Consider the following 5,114-nt stretch of genomic DNA (forward strand, 5'->3'; position numbering starts at 1 on the left):
CTGACCGCTCGCGTCTCCCCCCCCCCCCCGTTCTGTCTCCTCCTCTGAAATGTGGGGGCGTCTCTGGTGGGAATTTGTGCTGATTGCCCATGGGGGACATCTCGGTCAGACCAACGTGCTGCCTCGTTTCGTTCCAGGTCCTCATTGAGGCCCCCCCACCCCCACCCCACCCCGTCCCTGTCCAGTTCCTGGCTATCTGGATCCCCAGGTAGCGGAATTTGTTTTGGGTTGGTTTGAATGGGATCCCTGCAGCTGGGGTTGGCCTCGCTCTTGCCCAGCTTGTTTTGTAGACCCGGGAACGCTCTGAGCTCCCCCAGGAGCTGCCCGTCTGCTTTCAGGCTGCCCTGGGGTGTAGAGGAGCAGGACGCCCGCATGGAGCGAGACTCTGTGCTCACTGCCTCCTCTTCGGGTACCCTTCCCGCCTCTGGCCTCTGGCAGGGCGATCGCCAGGGGTTCAATTTCCAGGGACGGGTCCTGTGGGCATCCCTGGGCAGCGGGAGGTATTCAGAGCTTCCCCTTGGGAGCATTGTACAGGCGCTTCACCCACGAGGTGTCGCTCGTTCAAACCGCTCCAGTACCTCAATGACGTACTTCCATTTCGGTCTGTGGGATCCACATTCTGTCAGGTCTTTGGCTTTGATTTGATTTACTTTTGTCACATTAGTACACAGTGAAAAGGATTGTTTCTTGCCTGCTGTACAAACAATGCGTACCGTACATAGGGAAGGAAGGAGAGGCTGCAGAATATAATGTTACAGTCACAGCAAGGTGTAGATAAAAGATCAACTCAATACAAGGTCGGTCCATTCACAAGTCTGATGGCAGTCGGGAAGAAGCTGTTCTTGAGTCGGTTGGTACGTGACCTCAAACTTTGGTATCTTTTTCCTGACGGGAGAAGGTGGAAGAGAGAATGTCCAGGGTGCGTGGGGTCCTTAATTATGCTGGCTGCCTTTCCGAGGCAGCGGGAATTATAGATAGCGTCAATGGATGGGAGGCTGGTTTGTGTGATGGACTGGGCTACATTCACAACCTTTTGTAGTTTCCTGCGGTCTTGGGCAGAGCAGGCTCCATACCAAGCTGTGATACAACCAGAAAGAATGCTGTCTATGGTGCATCTGTAGAAGTTGGTGAGGGTCGTAACTGACAGGCAAGATTTCCTTCGTCTTCTGAGAAAGCAGAGTCGTTGGTGGATTTTCTTAACTTTTTTGGGGGTATTGGCGAGATCGTGGCTTGTGTTAGCGTTGGAGGCAAAGTGCCCCTCGCGAGTGAGTCTGCGAACGTCTCCCGTAGGTGCCGGGCCAGACCGCCGCAAGTCTGCCGGGAACTCGTTGGGTCCTGGTGCCTTCCCCGCCTGCTTTCCTCGTGGAGAGCAGGACAAAGTCCATTTGTAGCTTTCTCCTCCCCGCCAGCAGCTCTACAGTCGGGCCCTCGGAGTATATACGGTCTACCTCCAGGATGGAGTCGATAGGTATTGCCTCGCCGCATTTTCTTCCCTGTCTCTATGAGCTTGTCGGCTATAATCTCTCCCCTAATCACAGCCTTCAGCGCCTCCCAGAACGTGGAGGGTGAGGCCTCCCCATTCTGGTTGTTAGTCACGCAATCGCCGATGGCCTGTGATGTTTTCTGGCAGAAGGCCTTGTCGGCCAGGAGGTCCGTGGCACATTGGTTAGCACTGCTGCCTCACAGCGCCAGGGACCCGGGTCAGCACGGTGACACAGTGGTTAGCACTGCTGCCTCACAGCACCAGGGACCCGGGTCAGCACGGTGACACAGTGGTTAGCACTGCTGCCTCACAGCGCCAGCTACCCAGATTGGCACGGTGACACAGTGGTTAGCACTGCTGCCTCACAGCACCAGGGACCCGGGTCAGCACGGTGGCACAGTGGTTAGCACTGCTGCCTCACAGCACCAGGGACCCGGGTCAGCACAGTGACACAGTGGTTAGCACTGCTGCCTCACAGTGCCAGGGACCCGGGTCAACACGGTGGCACAGTGGTTAGCACTGCTGCCTCACAGCACCAGGGACCCGGGTCAGCACGGTGACACAGTGGTTAGCACTGCTGCCTCACAGCACCAGGGACCCGGGTCAGCACAGTGACACAGTGGTTAGCACTGCTGCCTCACAGTGCCAGGGACCCGGGTCAACACGGTGGCACAGTGGTTAGCACTGCTGCCTCACAGCACCAGGGACCCGGGTCAGCACGGTGACACAGTGGTTAGCACTGCTGCCTCACAGCGCCAGGGACCCGGGTCAGCACGGAGACACAGTGGTTAGCACTGCTGCCTCACAGTGCCAGGGACCCGGGTCAGCACGGTGACACAGTGGTTAGCACTGCTGCCTCACAGCGCCAGGGACCCGGGTCAGCACGGTGACACAGTGGTTAGCACTGCTGCCTCACAGCGCCAGGGACCCGGGTCAGCACGGTGACACAGTGGTTAGCACTGCTGCCTCACAGCGCCAGGGACCCGGGTCAGCACGGTGTCACAGTGGTTAGCACTGCTGCCTCACAGTGCCAGGGACCCGGTCAGCACGGTGACACAGTGGTTAGCACTGCTGTCTCACAGTGCCAGGGACCCGGGTCAGCACGGTGTCACAGTGGTTAGCACTGCTGTCTCACAGCGCCAGGGACCCGGGTCAGCACGGTGTCACAGTGGTTAGCACTGCTGTCTCACAGTGCCAGGGACCCCGGGGCAGCACGGTGTCACAGTGGTTAGCACTGCTGTCTCACAGGGCCAGGGACCCCGGGTCAGCACGGTGTCACAGTGGTTAGCACTGCTGTCTCACAGTGCCAGGGACCCGGGGCAGCACGGTGTCACAGTGGTTAGCACTGCTGTCTCACAGGGCCAGGGGACCCGGGTCAGCACGGTGTCACAGTGGTTAGCACTGCTGTCTCACAGCGCCAGGGACCCGGGTCAGCACGGTGACACAGTGGTTAGCACTGCTGTCTCACAGTGCCAGGGACCCGGGGCAGCACGGTGTCACAGTGGTTAGCACTGCTGCCTCACAGCGCCAGGGACCCGGGTCAGCACGGTGACACAGTGGTTAGCACTGCTGCCTCACAGCACCAGGAACCCGGGTCAGCACGGTGTCACAGTGGTTAGCACTGCTGCCTCACAGCGCCAGGGGACCCGGGTCAGCACGGTGTCACAGTGGTTAGCACTGCTGCCTCACAGTGCCAGGGACCCGGGTCAGCACGGTGACACAGTGGTTAGCACTGCTGCCTCACAGCGCCAGGGACCAGGGTTGGCAAGGTGGTACATTGGTTAGCACTGCTGCCTCACAGTGCCAGGGACCCGGGTCAGCACGGTGTCACAGTGGTTAGCACTGCTGCCTCACAGCGCCAGGGACCCGGGTCAGCACGGTGTCACAGTGGTTAGCACTGCTGCCTCACAGCGCCAGGGACCCGGGTCAGCACGGTGTCACAGTGGTTAGCACTGCTGCCTCACAGTCGCAGGGACTCTAATAAAGATTATTATTATTGGATACAGAGTAAAGCTCTCTCTACTTGCTCCCTGATGCTATTTGTTTCTGCTCCAGTCCAGGAACAGCTTCCAGAATGGAGACGTGGACGGTGCTCGCAGGCTGGGGACGAGTTGCGAAGTTGCTGAGTGTTGTGGCTATTGTCGGGGGATTGGTGATTATCGCAGCGTGTGTCATCAACTTCTCCAGTACGTCAGCGCAAATCCTCAGCACCAAATGTACCGGTGAACGGGAAGGGGTTTGGGTCCAATGGGATTGTGTACACTGGGGGTGAACGGGAAGGGGTTTGGGACCATTGGGATTGTGCACAGTGGGAGTAAACGGGAAGGGGTTTGGGTCCATTGGGATTGTGCACAGTGGGGGGTGAACGGGAAGGGGTTTTGGTCCAATGGGATTGTGCACAGTGGGAGTGAACGGGAAGGGGTGTGGGTCCATTGGGATTGTGTAGAGTGGGAGTGAACGGGAAGGGGTTTGGGTCCATTGGGATTGTGCACAGTGGGGGGTGAACGGGAAGGGGTTTTGGTCCAATGGGATTGTGCACAGTGGGAGTGAACGGGAAGGGGTGTGGGTCCATTGGGATTGTGTACAGTGGGAGTGAAAGGGAAGGGGTTTGGGTCCATTGGGATTGTGTACAGTGGGGGTGAACGGGAAGGGGTTTTGGTCCAATGGGATTGTGCACAGTGGGAGTGAACGGGAAGGGGTGTGGGTCCATTGGGATTGTGTACAGTGGGAGTGAAAGGGAAGGGGTTTGGGTCCATTGGGATTGTGTACAGTGGGAGTGAACGGGAATGGGTTTGGGTCCATTGGGATTGTGTACAGTGGGGGGGAACGGGAAGGGGTTTGGGTCCATTGGGATTCTGTACAGTGGGAGTGAACGGGAAGGGGTTTGGGTCCATTGGGATTGTGTACAGTGGGAGTGAACGGGAAGGGGTTTGGGTCCATTGGGGTTGTGCACAGTGGGAGTGAATGGGAAGAGGTTTGTGTCCATTGGGATTGTGTCCAGTGGGGGTGAAGGGGAAGGGATTTCGGTCCATTGGGATTGTGTACAGTGGGAGTGAATGGGAAGTGGTTTGGGTCCATTGGGATTGTGTACAGTGGGAGTGAATGGGAAGGGGTGTGGGTCCATTGGGATTGTGTACAGTGGGGGTGAACGGGAAGGGGTATGGGTCCATTGGGATTGTGTACAGTGGGAGTGAATGGGAAGGGGTTTGGGTCCATTGGTATTGTGTAGAGTGGGAGTGAACGGGAAGGGGTTTGTGTCCATCGGGATTGTGTACAGTGGGAGTGAATGGGAAGGGGTTTGGGTCCATTGGGATTGTGTAGAGTGGGAGTGAACGGGAAGGGGTTTGTGTCCATTGGGATTGTGTACAATGGGAGTGAACGGGAAGGGGTTTGGTCCATTGGGATTGTGCACAGTGGGAGTGAACGGGAAGGGGTTTGGACCATTGGGATTGTGGATAGCGGGAGTGAACGGGAAGGGGTTTGGGTCCATTGGGATTGTGTACAGTGGGGGGTGAACGGGAAGGAGTTTGGGTCCATTGGGATTGTGCACAGTGGGAGTGAACGGGAAGGGGTTTGGGTCCATTGGGATTCTGTACAGTGGGAGGGAACGGGAAGGGGTTTGGGTCCATTG

At 57.8% G+C, this 5,114-nt stretch overlaps 1 long non-coding RNA gene across 1 annotated transcript in view; it reads left to right on the forward strand.

Moving 5' to 3' along the window:
* The window catches only part of LOC140395851 (uncharacterized), a 130,168-nt gene extending 126,499 nt beyond the window's left edge, over positions 1–3,669 (forward strand). The window contains exon 3 of the long non-coding RNA XR_011936333.1: positions 3,539–3,669. This is a non-coding gene — a long non-coding RNA (uncharacterized lncRNA). The remainder of the gene's footprint in view (positions 1–3,538) is intronic.
* The last annotated feature ends 1,445 nt before the right edge of the window (positions 3,670–5,114 follow it).

This window comes from Scyliorhinus torazame, chromosome 19, assembly GCF_047496885.1.
Source record: "Scyliorhinus torazame isolate Kashiwa2021f chromosome 19, sScyTor2.1, whole genome shotgun sequence".
Taxonomy (NCBI): Eukaryota; Metazoa; Chordata; class Chondrichthyes; order Carcharhiniformes; family Scyliorhinidae; genus Scyliorhinus; species Scyliorhinus torazame.